We start from the raw sequence: 13671 nt of genomic DNA, 5'->3' as shown, positions 1-13671 counted from the left end.
AACTGGATGGAAGAATGAGTTGACATGACGACAGCCATACAATCGTGAGCATCCATTGCATTTTTTGAAACTGCTCAGGGCACCCTTATCATTACTAAGGATTCCATTCTCCCTTGGTAGTCTCCTTGTTCAAACCTGTGGAGATTCTGTCAAGGAAGAAGACATTTTTCTGCAGACCGATACAAATCTTTCAAGTCTTCTTTGACTAACTCCAGTTGCTATGGCAACGCAAGGTGCTGTGGCCTGAGTGGACTAGGCTTGTTGAAGATTTGGGACCCAAGATAAATAAGTTCCCATGGCAGTGCCTGTAACTATTACTGACCTGTAAATGAGCGCAATCAGAAATTCAGAGAACTTTTTTGTTGTGTCCCATCATTCCACATCCTTCCCCTCTGCCAAGCTAAAGAAAGAATGGCTTTGTGTTCTCAGATCATGAGTGGACCATTCCATTTGGCTACTGAACTTTAAATCTGTTCCTCTGGTTTTTGCCAACTAAAGTAAAAGTAAAAATAACAGAGCCACTCTAATGTGTTATGAAACTACAGCGGTTACACAAGAGGGAGGCTGGTGGAAACAGGGTTGAAGGGTCAAAGCATGAAGTCTCAGAATGGGATGAACATGGAGAAGAGTAGGAGGTGGGTTGCAAATGAGAGAGTGCCTGATGTTCAGGGCTATGGTGGGAAGTATACAGTGGGAGGCTCTAAAAGGTTGATTGAGGAGACAGTACAATGGGAAATGCTTGAAGTTAGTAATGAATGGTGTCTGCCATAATGTTGAAGAACTTGAGAGCAGCTCCCACGTATTGGAGGTGTAAATGAAATGCAGGGGTGAGGAGTTCAGGAAACAGTGGATTTGTTCACAGTTTACATTGATACCCACCATAACTCATAGGATTGAAACTCAGATCTCCTTTTGTCAAAGTCACTGCCCATGTGGAACTTACTCAACAAAAGTCAGGGCATCCCTAGTTTCGTCGGATCACAGCTGGGACAATCTTATGGATGTTGGCAAAGACTTCAAGGTCCCCAGGCTGGGGAGAGGAAGCTCAAAGAGGAACGCTCCTGTCCATGACATATATCTTGATTCTTGTATGTGCATGTGGTCTTTGAGTATTGATGGTGGTATTCCTAATAATACAAACTGTCCTGTGGCTCTGCAAGTGATAACCAGAGTATTGAGTACAGGAGTTGGGAGGTCATGTTGCGGCTGTACAGGACATTGGTTAGGCCACTGTTGGAATATTGCACGCAATTCTGGTCTCCTTCCTATTGGAAGGATGTTGTGAAACTTGAAAGGGTTCAGAAAAGATTTACCAAGGATGTTGCCAGGGTTGGAGGATTTGAGCTACAGGGAGAGGCTGAACAGGCTGGGGCTGTTTTCCCTACAGCGTCAGAGGCTGAGGGGCGACCTTATAGAGGTTTATAAAATCATGAGGGCATGGATACGATAAATAGACAAAATCTCTTTCCTGGGGTGGGGGAGTCCAGAGCTAGAGGGCATAGGTTTAGGGTGAGAGGGGAAAGATATAAAAGAGACTGAAGGGGCAATGTTTTCACGCAGAGGGTGGTATGTGTATGGAATGAGCTGCCAGAGGAAGTAGTGGAGGCTGGTACAATTGCAACATTTAAAAGACATCTGAATGGGTATATGAATAGGAAGGGTTGGAGGGATTTGGGCCAGGTGCTGGCAGGTGGGACTAGATTGGGTTGGGATATCTGGTCGGCATGGACGGGTTGGACTGAAGGAACTATTTCTATGCTGTACATCTCTATGACTCTTAGAACTTGTAATTAGAACTTAGTCACACAGAACAAGAAGTCTCCTGGCTTTGTGGAATTAATTGGGCTTAATCGTAACAGCAGTCCCTATGTTTATGATGGAGACTACCTCCCAAAATGTAATTCCTAAATTATATACCGCAGTACAAAGAATATCTCTTTTGAGGGAGAGGCTGGAACCAGAGACACAGTTTAAGCAGTCTGCCATTTAAGATGAAGAGGAGGAGAAATGTTCTCTCTCAGAGGATTGTTAGCTTGTGGAATTGTCTTCTCCAGAGAGGAAGGTCATTGACTATTTTGAGGGCCAAGTTAGATTCTTGAGTGACAAGGGAGGCGTGATCATCAGGGCAAACAGGAATGTGACTAGATTAGAAACAGATTAGCCATGACCTTATTAAATGGTGCAGTGGGCTTGATGGACCAAATGGTAAAAGGTAAAAGGTAAATTTACCTAGTTGATGGACCAAATGGCCTGGTTCTGCTTCTAATTCACATGTATATACGTATGAATACTATGTCTCCATTGGTACGGGGTTCTAATTATACCATGACAGTTTTCATTCCAAATGTGCACAGCCAAATGGGACACAATGAATGGCTCTAAACTAGAGACTGAAGAACTACACAATTACCACCCCCTTCTCACTAATGCTAACTCCCTCTTTAGAATATATTTGATCTTGGTGTGAGCCAATACAGAAACCGAATGGTAATGAATACAATTACAAGATTTGCATAGCACACAACATTTAACAACATAATCGTCAAACCCCTTGCAAAAAACTGCTTCACATTTGTAAGGTAGCATTGACAGCTGAATGATGTATATGTGGGCCTGCATTCAAAATACGAGCATGATTTAAAAACAAAATCTTTCTGAAGCAATTCATGAAAATGTACACGGTAGCCATGCTAATCTGACAAACTGATTATCTGGTAGAATACCAGTGGCCAATAAGTGTATGCAGATTGAAGCAATTCCATTTTGGAATGGCTGTCATTTGAGTGAAATGGATTGTATTTGGAGAGAGAATATCATCGTATTTGTCCATTCGTCAGGATAAGCTGCTACAGTTAAGGCGATCAAAGCGAATGTTAAATATGACATGGGTATAAAATTCAAACGCTAATTAATTTTTTAACACAGAATTTATTGAAAATATTTGTTTAAAAAATGTCGCTGATCTCATACATCGCTTTGCTGAAAGCGTCGACTGAGATCATGGATTAACGGCCTACTCCAACAGCGTCAGATCAAAATCATCACGAAGGGTACAATACTGAGGAAGTGCTGCTCTATCAGAGATACAATCTTTCAGACAAGGTCTTCCCTCTCAGGTGAGTGTAAATAAGCCCACAGCACTGGTTTCACACTGAGGAAAGAGTTCTCCCAGTGTTCTGGCAAATATATCCCTTATCCACTATCACTACAAACAGACTGTTTTAGTTTCTGTGAACACATTGCTCTTCGTGGAATCTTGATGTGCACAAGTCAGCTGTCCTGGTCCCCATAATCCGACAGTGATTATGCTTTACAACTTATCTCATTGCGTTAAAGAGTACAGAGTTATCCAACGATATATGTCCCTCCCCACCCCTATCAACATTCCACAGAGACCATTCCCTCCATGACTCCCTTGTTAGGTCCACCCCCCCACCCCACCCTCCACACCCAGCATCTCCCTTGCCACTGCAATAGGTGTAAAACCTGCACCCACACCTCCCCCCCTCACCACTGTCCAAGGCCCCAAAGGATCCTTCCACATCCAGCAGAGATTTTCCTGCACATCTAACCACCTCCCCTACTGTGTCGATGTGGTCTCCTCTACTTTGGGGAGACAGGACGCCGACTTGCGGAATGTTTCAGAGAAATCCTCTGGACACACGCACCTAACAACCCCACCGCCCTGTGACCAAACACTTCAATTCCCCCTCCCACTCTGCCAAGGACATGCAAGTCCTGGGACTCCTCCACCATCAAATCCGAGCCACCCGAAGACTGGAGGAAGAACACCTCATCTTCTGATTTGGGACCCTGCAACCACGTGGCATCAATGTCAACTTCACCCGTTTCCTCATCTCCCCTCCCCCTACCTTATCCCAGATCCAACCCTCCAACTCAGCACCGCCCTCTTGAACTATCCTACCTGTCCATCTTCCTTCCCACCTATCCGCTCCACCCTCCACTCCAGGCTATCACAATCAACCCCCCCACCTACATCCACTTATCGTCTTCCCAACTATCTTCACCCCAGCCCTAACCCCACCCCTTGTATTTATGTCTCAGCCCCCTTCCCCTCCCACATTCCTGATGAAGGGCTTATGCCCGAAACATCGATTCTCCTGCTCCTCAGATGCTGCCTGATCTGCTGTGCTTTTCCAGCGCCACACTTTTTGACTCTTGAGTTATCCAGAGGTCATCGAAGGTAATGTACCAGTCTCCTGACTGTTTATGAAGTTTGGAGTTCCAACAGGGATGCTGATCAATATTCCAGGGTCACGTCCCACCAGCTCCTATCCAAAGTTTTGGGGTTGGGGTTATGTTGAACTCTTGGTGTGGAGGAATGTTTGTTGTGAGGGTTCATGAAATGGGGATGGACAGAAGCTGCCCCTTGCGAAAGAATGAACTCAGTGCTATGGTAGTAAAGAATCAGGGTAATGCTGGCCAAACAGCTTGTTGGTTTTGCTTGACAGGGTTTCTAAACTTTACAAGTATTGATTCCCTCAGAGATTGATCATTTTGCCAGTGACTTTACTGTGATTTGCACATGCTCAAGAGTCGGGGTTATTTTCACTGAGAGCCTTCTAAGTTACGACTCTAGTAGAAGTGAAGAAAAGGGACACTGGCATGAGGACAGAGGGGGTGAGGCTAAGCTGGGAGATGCTATCTGGACAGTGGGGGTCAGGTCACTCAGATAAGAAAGCAATGTGTCCTTGAGTATTGTACTGACATAAGAATGAAAGATCTTAAGAGAGTGACGAGTGAAGGGCTACAACCAGCCTCCAGTCACTAATACGGAAATGAGGGACACGCCATTCAGCCCATCAAGTCCACACCAACCCCCTGAAGAGCATCTCACCCAGACCCACCCCTTACAGTATCCCTGCAATCTTGCATTTCCCATGGTCAATCCACACTTTTGGACTGTGGGGGGAAGCCCACGCAGAGAATGTACAAACTTCAAACAGTCACCCAAGGCTAGAACCAAACTCAGGTCCCTGGCGCTGTGAGGCAGCGGTACTAGCCACTGAGCTACCGCACTGTCAGGTCACTCTGGGAGATTTGCTGCTTAACCCTCAATACAACCGCACTAGAAAATACCACTGTCCATCATGATCCTTCAGGGATATATCACAGTCCATGACCTAGTTGTCTGAAGTAAATTCCAATAATCACTGCATTCAGTTTCCTGCTCTGTAATCACTGAGTTCCAGGATTTATCCTTTCATTCTATCTGTCTTCAGTTGATCAAAAATAAGCCTTTTCTGAGGCTGCTTCTCAACATTTTTTGCAAGGTGATAAACTTAGCAACTCCTTTACATCTTTAAATAATATAATTGAAGCAAGAAGAAATATTGGCTTTCTATTGTGTAGGACATTGCTATGTACAAATCAGCTACAGTTCCTCTACATTAAAGCAATGACAGCACTTCAAGGAAGAATCAATTGATGGTGAGGAGCTTAGTGACATCCTGAGGTCATTAAAGATACATGTGTCTACATATAATTATTTTCCTCACTATCCCATCAATGGTTCCTGCCTGTTGCTTGCTATGTATCACAATAACTAACCCAGTGATCGAATACTGCCTGTGCTAGCACTCCCACATATCTGTGGATCACTAATTAATATATCAATTAATTACTGCCTGTAACTCACTCCCAATTCTCCGTGAATGCTTAATTAAGCCAGAGGTTAAATACTGCCTGTCTCTTTTCCATATGTCCATTGATTAACAATCAACTATTTGATAACTCTTTGATATCACCAATCTCAAATTAAACAATTAATCTGCAAGATATATGTCATACCTCACTCACATGGGAGTTTTCTGTCAACGAATATTCAGCTCGAATTGAAGTGAAATTCCGCCCCTACCATTAACACTATTATTTCCCACACAGGTTAACCCAAGATCGTTCACAGGAGACATCATATAATCAATTATTTTTCCAAAACAGCAGTGGAGCAAAGACCAGCGATGAAGAGACAGGAATAGAAGCAAGGCTCTAGTTGTTCCCATGGCAACACACACATCCATAAGTTTGTCTTTCAGCTTTCATTTTGAAACAAGTTACAGCGAGAGGGAGACACGGGCCATTGACAATATTATCCAGGCAGGGGCTGATTTTACAATCCAATTTCAAACACTTACTCAATTTTAACAGTGATCAAGCAATAATCAAGCATCTGTTCTGCAATAGGATATGTCCAATGGCTTTAAAAATAGCATGCTCTGGATATACTTACAACATGAAGGGTTCTTGTGGCACAGTGATAGTGTCTCTACGTCTGTGCCAGAAGACCCAGTTCAAGTCTCCAGAGCTGTATCATTACATCCTTGAACAGGTCAGTTTAAAAAAAACTTACAACTTAATGCTGCAAGACACGCTGGTAATGAAGGACTTTCTTGAACTTTATCTGCACCCTCCTTGAAAGATGATGTCAGTGGTTTAATAAACAGCTACTGCTAGCTATTTGTGTAACTGGATATTGCACGAATACAGTAACACAGACTTAACCTCTCACCTTGAACTGATCAAAATGATAATTGGTATTAATCTTTCCCTGGCTCTGATTGTCATTTTTATTGATGGCCTCTTTATGTTCTGCCGAGGTATGTTGATTTCAGTTCCTCACAGTGTCACTGACTGTTGCTGACCTGAAATGTTGGCCAGTTATCCAGGTCTTTTGAGGAGATGAAACTGCAAAAATGTTTCAGAAAGCCTTTTGTCTGAGTGGGGACAGAGTGCATATATGTGTCTGTATGTGTGTCTGTGTGCATTTATGTGGCTGTGTGTATGGTGTGTGTGCATGTTTGTGGCTGTGTGCACGGTGTGTGCATGTGTATGGCTCTGTGCATGGTGTGTGCGTGTGTGTGGCTGTGTGCACGGTGTGTGCATGTGTATGGCTGTGTGCATGGTGTGTGTATGTGTGTGTGGCTTTGTGCATGGTGCATGAGAGGGGTGCCCGATATCGTTCTATCACCATGACATGTTTCCAGCAGTGGGAATGGTGGCTGAATGGCAGTTAATGGCCACTTTCGACCTCCAGGAGAATTTTGCCCGCATCAACCTGTGGGCTGAGTGGGTTGTTTTTGGGAGTGGGAAGAGCGGGGGCCGGTGGGGGAGGGGCAACGGTGGTTGCAGTTGGTTCCTCCCTAATGGCTGCTCCCAGGCCCTTGGACAGGATCTTCAGATGCTATGGCACTGCTTTTCGTATTGGCCAAACTGCCTCTCCGATCGCAAGGCCTCTCTGCCTGGCTCTGTGAGCAAAAGCCAAACATCCTGCAGTGAATTCTTTAAGGGATGGCACAGTGGCACAGTGGTTAGCACTGCTGCCTCACAGCGCCAGAGACCCGGGTTCAATTCCTGCCACATGCACATTCTCTCCGTCTCTGCGTGGGTTTCCTCCCACAGTCCAAAAATGTGCAGGTTATGTGAATTGGCCATGCTAAATTGCCCGTCGTGTTAGATGTAGGGGTATGGGCAGGTTGCTCTTCGGAGAGTCAATGTGGACTTTTTGGGCCGAAGGGCCTGTTTCCACACTGTAAGTAATCTAATCTAAAAAAAAACAGGTGCCATAAGGTAAGCTTTTAACCTTGGTTCATCTGTCTCCCTTGGCTGGCTGCTGCGACCTCTCAACCCTTGCAGAGGACACTAACAAGTGTGGTTTCTGAATCTAAACTCCAAATTTTTACAATGGACTGTGATTTGAGCATAGTGCATCAGGGATCCAGTTGTTGGCTGGATGGAATTGCGCGCGGGAGTTTTTGTTTAGGTTTTTTTGGGGAGTTGGCTAATTTTCCCATCAGGCAATCTTAACTGTTTCCCACAATTCCACACATAGTTGCCAATTCCAGTTACCTTTTATCAACGGTATCCAGCCATTGAATTGGATTGATCCTGGGGTTGCAGTTCCAGCAACAGTCATCACTACTGGTGGCGCTGTTGAGGCTGCTGAGCTGCTGACCATCAGTGGCACTATGTCTCCTGGGATTCTGTCATCGGCCAATGCGGAGTCACTTCCTGCTTTCTGCTTCAGGGGGTGTGACTATCGCCTTCTCCAAAAATTTCAGTTTGATACTTCTGTCACTTCCTGCACAGATGTTGCCTGACCTGCTCGGAATTTCGTCCATGTTCCATTTGCAGTCCAAGTTTCAAGCACTTGTTGTATGTATTGTACTGAATTCAAAACTGTACTGAAGGTGCCTTGGTTTGGCAGAGAAACAGAACTCAACATGGTCACATCCAACTGCAGCCCAAACCTTGAGTGGATGAGCATTTTTAAATAACCACCGTTACGTCTCAGACCCTTGAGCCGTTGGAGCCACCACTGGCAGAATGGGGTCGATGTGTTTCTCTTCACTTTTCCCAGCACTTCTGTACCACAAGAGTCTGCTTGGTTTTATTGGTGTGTGCTGCTTCCATTTCAACCATATTCCATCCCAATGCTCCACTGCAACATCTTACAATCTCTATGTCTTACAGATGTCATTACTTACTCTCACAGTGTCTTCAATCGTCTTACGTTAATATCACTTCAGCTGTTTAACCTGTATTCTGCTTTCCACTTAAGTAATTTGCAGATTACTCTGTTTTTTTGTATGCATGCATGCAAGTGTGTGTTTGAATACAACATTTGTCTGAAGTAGGATATGTGTATGCGCATGTGTGTGCATGCATATATTTGGGCAAATAAGTGTATGTATTTAAAGGTGTGTAAGTGACTGCATGTGTGTGTGTGTCTGTGTAAGTGGGTCAGCATCTGTGTGTAGGTGCATAGGTTGGTAGGTGTATGGGTTGTACAGGTATGTGGGTGTGTGTATGGTTGGAGAGGTGTGAGTGTAGGTGGGCAGATGAATGGATGTGTAGGCATGTGTGTAGAGATATGTGTGTAAGTTGGTGTGTGTGCATGTGTAGGCTTGTGTAAGAGTGCATGTGGGGGTTTATATATAGATGGGTGCATAGGTGCGAGTGTGTGAGTGGAGGTTTTTGTGCAGGTGGGTTTGCGTGGATATTAATGTCTGTAGGTATGTGTGTGCAGGGGGGCATGTGAGGGTGTGGGTGGGTGTGAGTGTGTGTGTAGGTAGGTGGGCGTGTGTGTCAGTGTGAATGTATGTGTGCAGGTGTGTAATGAGTCTGTGAGTGTGGGTATGTTTGGGTGTGTGCATAATATGCGTGTGTTGTTTGTGTGGGTATGGGTGAGTTTGGAGTGTGTGTGGGTGAGAGTGTGTGTGGGTGAGAGTGTGTGTGGGTATAACTGTGTGTGAGTGTGAGTGGGTGGGTGTGTAGGTGAGTGTTTATTGTGTGTGGTGTGTGTGAGTGTGTAGGTGGGTGTGTAATGTGTGTTGGTGTTTATTGTGTGTGGATGTGTGTGTGAACATGTGTAATGTGTGTGGGTGTGAGATTGTGGAGGTGGGTGTGTAATGTGTGTGGGTGTTTATTGTGTGTGGGTGTGGAGGTGAGTGTGAAATGTGTGTAGGTGGATGTTTGTTGTGCATAGGTGTGAGTGTGGAGGTGGGTGTGTAATGTGTGTGGGTATGCGTGGGTGTGGAGGTGAGTGTGAAATGCGTGTAGGTGGGTGTTTGTTGTGCATAGGTGTGTGTGAGTGCAGAGGTGGGTGTGTAATATGTGTGAGTGTTTATTGTGTGTGGGTGTGTGTGAGTGTGGAAGTGGGTGTTTATTGTGTGTGAGTGTGGAAGTAGGTGTTTATTGTGTGTGGGTGTGTGTGTGAAAGTGGAAGTGGGAGTTTATTGTGTGTGGGTGTGTGTGAGTGTGGAGGTGGGTGTTTATTGTGTGTGGGTGTGTGTGGAGGTGGGTGTTTATTGCGTGTGGGTGTGTGAGAGTGTGGAAGTGGGTGTGTAATATGAGTGGGTGTGTAATATGAGTGGGTGTTTACTGTGTGTGGGTGTGCGTGAGTGCAGAGGTGTGAGTGTAATGAGTGTGGGTGTGTGTGAGTGTGGTGGTGGGTGTTTATTGTGTGTGGGCGTGTGTGAGTGTGGAGGTGGGTGTTTACTGTGTGTGGGTGTGTGTGAGTGCAGAGGTGTGTGTGTAATGTGTGTGGGTGTGTGTGAGTGTGGAGGTGGGTGTTTATTGTGTGTGGGCATGTGTGAGTGTGGAGGTGGGTGTTTATTGTGTGTGAGTGTGGAGGTGGGTGTGTAATGTGTGTGAGAGTGTGGAGGTGGGTGTTTATTGTGTGTGAGTGTGGAGGTGGGTGTGTAATGTGTGTGAGAGTGTGGAGGTGGGTGTTTATTGTGTGTGGGTGTGTGTGAGTGTAGAAGTAGGTGTTTATTGTGTGTGGGTGTGTGTGAGTGTGGAGGTGGGTGTGTAATATGTGTGGGTGTTAATTGTGTGTGGGTGTAGGTGAGTGTGTAAGTGGGTGTTTATTCCGTGTGTGTGTGTGAGTTTGAAAGTGGGTGTTTATTGTGTGTGGGTGTGTGTGAGTGTGGAAGTCGGTGTTTATTGTGTGTGAGTGTGGAGATGGGTGTTTATTGTGTGTGGGTGTGTGGGAGTGTGGAGGTTGGTGTGTAATGTGTGTGAGTGTTTATTGTGTGTGGTTGTGTGTGAGTATGGAGGTGGGTGTTTATTGTGTGTGGGTGTGTGTGAGTGTGGAGGTGGGTGTTTATTGTGTGTGGGTGTGTGTGAGTGCAGAGGTGGGTGTTTATTGTGTGTGGGTGTGTGTGAGTGTGGAGGTGGGTGTTTATTGTGTGTGGGTGTGTGTGAGTGTGGAGGTGGGTGTTTATTGTGTGTGGTTGTGTGTGAGTATGGAGGTGGGTGTTTATTGTGTGTGGGTGTGTGTGAGTGTGGAGGTGGGTGTTTATTGTGTGTGGGTATGTGTGAGTGTGGAGGTGGGTGTGTGTGAGTGTGGAGGTGGGTGTTTATTGTGTGTGGGTGTGTGTGAGTGTGGAGGTGGGTGTTTATTGTGTGTGGGTGTGTGTGAGTGTGGAGGTGGGTGTTTATTGTGTGTGGGTATGTGTGAGTGTGGAGGTGGGTGTGTGTGAGTGTGGAGGTGGGTGTTTATTGTGTGTGGGTGTGTGTGAGTGTGGAGGTGGGTGTTTATTGTGTGTGGGTGTGTGTGAGTGTGGAGGTGGGTGTTTATTGTGTGTGGGTGTGTGTGAGTGTGGAGGTGGGTGTTTATTGTGTGTGGGTGTGTGTGAGAGTGGAAGTGGGTGTGTGTGAGTGTGGAGGTGGGTGTTTATTGTGTGTGGGTGTGTGTGAGTGTGGAGGTGGGTGTTTATTGTGTGTGGGTGTGTGTGAGTGTGGAGGTGGGTGTTTATTGTGTGTGGGTGTGTGTGAGTGTGGAGGTGGGTGTTTATTGTGTATGGGTGTGTGTGAGTGTGGAGGTGGGTGTTTATTGTGTGTGGGTGTGTGTGAGTGTGGAGGTGGGTGTTTATTGTGTGTGGGTGTGTGTGAGTGTGGAGGTGGGTGTTTATTGTGTGTGGGTGTGTGTGAGTGTGGAGGTGGGTGTTTATTGTGTGTGGGTGTGTGAGAGTGTGGAGGTGGGTGTTTATTGTGTGTGGGTGTGTGTGAGTGCGGAGGTGGGTGTTTATTGTGTGTGGGTGTGTGTGAGTGTGGAGGTGGGTGTTTATTGTGTGTGGGTGTGTGTGAGTATGGAGGTGGGTGTTTATTGTGTGTGGGTGTGTGTGAGTGTGGAGGTGGGTGTTTATTGTGTGTGGGTGTGTGTGAGTGTGGAGGTGGGTGTTTATTGTGTGTGGGTGTGTGTGAGTATGGAGGTGGGTGTTTATTGTGTGTGGGTGTGTGTGAGTGTGGAGGTGGGTGTTTATTGTGTGTGGGTGTGTGTGAGTGTGGAGGTGGGTGTTTATTGTGTGTGGGTGTGTGTGAGTATGGAGGTGGGTGTTTATTGTGTGTGGGTGTGTGCGAGTGCGGAGGTGGGTGTTTATTGTGTGTGGGTGTGTGCGAGTGCGGAGGTGGGTGTTTATTGTGTGTGGGTGTGTGAGAGTGTGGAGGTGGGTGTTTATTGTGTGTGGGTGTGTGTGAGTGTGGAGGTGGGTGTTTATTGTGTGTGGGTGTGTGTGAGTGTGGAGGTGGGTGTTTATTGTGTGTGGGTGTGTGTGAGTGTGGAGGTGGGTGTTTATTGTGTGTGGGTGTGTGTGAGTGTGGAGGTGGGTGTTTATTGTGTGTGGGTGTGTGCGAGTGTGGAGGTGGGTGTTTATTGTGTATGGGTGTGTGTGAGTGTGGAGGTGGGTGTTTATTGTGTGTGGGTGTGTGTGAGTGTGGAGGTGGGTGTTTATTGTGTGTGGGTGTGTGTGAGTATGGAGGTGGGTGTTTATTGTGTGTGGGTGTGTGCGAGTGCGGAGGTGGGTGTTTATTGTGTGTGGGTGTGTGCGAGTGCGGAGGTGGGTGTTTATTGTGTGTGGGTGTGTGAGAGTGTGGAGGTGGGTGTTTATTGTGTGTGGGTGTGTGTGAGTGTGGAGGTGGGTGTTTATTGTGTGTGGGTGTGTGTGAGTGTGGAGGTGGGTGTTTATTGTGTGTGGGTGTGTGTGAGTGTGGAGGTGGGTGTTTATTGTGTGTGGGTGTGTGCGAGTGTGGAGGTGGGTGTTTATTGTGTGTGGGTGTGTGCGAGTGCGGAGGTGGGTGTTTATTGTGTGTGGGTGTGTGTGAGTGTGGAGGTGGGTGTTTATTGTGTGTGGGTGTGTGTGAGTATGGAGGTGGGTGTTTATTGTGTGTGGGTGTGTGTGAGTGTGGAGGTGGGTGTTTATTGTGTGTGGGTGTGTGTGAGTATGGAGGTGGGTGTTTATTGTGTGTGGGTGTGTGTGAGTATGGAGGTGGGTGTTTATTGTGTGTGGGTATGTGTGAGTGTGGAGGTGGGTGTGTGTGAGTGTGGAGGTGGGTGTTTATTGTGTGTGGGTGTGTGTGAGTATGGAGGTGGGTGTTTATTGTGTGTGGGTGTGTGCGAGTGCGGAGGTGGGTGTTTATTGTGTGTGGGTGTGTGTGAGTGTGGAGGTGGGTGTTTATTGTGTGTGGGTATGTGTGAGTGTGGAGGTGGGTGTGTGTGAGTGTGGAGGTGGGTGTTTATTGTGTATGGGTGTATGTGAGTGCGGAGGTGTGTGTGTAATGTGTGTAGGTGGGTGTTTGTTGTGTGTGGGTGCGTGTAAACATGTAGGTGGGTGTGTAACATGTTTAGTTGGTTGTTTGTTGTGTGGGAGCAGCTGAGGATGTGACACATTCTCTTAAGGACATTAATGAACAAGTTAAATGTTTACAAAATTCTGGCTGATTTCACCGTCATTCTGCAGTGTGTAAGTTTACCAGATTTAATTAACTGAATTCACAATGTGCCTCTGTGGAATTTAGATTCACATCTGCTGGATTACTGGTCAAGTACCATATACATGAGACCAAGACACTCAGATTAAAGGGACTAGCAGCAGCAGCTGCAGCCAAACCATCAAATAGAGCAAAGTAGCCACAGGAACATACATGAATCTGGCATCGATCCGTCTGAGAATCAGTCATTTCTTGTGAAACCAATTTTGCAGCTTGGCTTAATAATATCAATAAGTACATGATTAAATACAATCCCAGAGGGGAGACTGAAAGTTCATTCTGACTACAGGGAAACCATCCAAAAGACAAGGAAGTCTTTCAGCTTTCCGAGAGAACCGATTGGCAGCAAGTGGAATGTTTGATTTTATAATACAGCCCCTG

At 46.2% G+C, this 13671-nt stretch overlaps 1 protein-coding gene across 9 annotated transcripts in view; it reads right to left on the bottom strand.

The window, feature by feature from the left end:
- The window catches only part of caskin1 (CASK interacting protein 1), a 647172-nt gene that overhangs the window by 53365 nt on the left and 580136 nt on the right, over window positions 1-13671 (bottom strand). The window lies entirely within an intron of this gene.

The sequence above is a fragment of the Chiloscyllium plagiosum genome, unplaced genomic scaffold (assembly GCF_037043375.1).
Source record: "Chiloscyllium plagiosum isolate Xiang-an unplaced genomic scaffold, Cpla_swu_hap1 HiC_scaffold_20, whole genome shotgun sequence".
NCBI lineage: Eukaryota > Metazoa > Chordata > Chondrichthyes > Orectolobiformes > Hemiscylliidae > Chiloscyllium > Chiloscyllium plagiosum.
The sequence above is the reverse complement of the archived record's forward strand: the minus strand, read 5'-3'. Positions and strand labels throughout refer to the sequence as shown.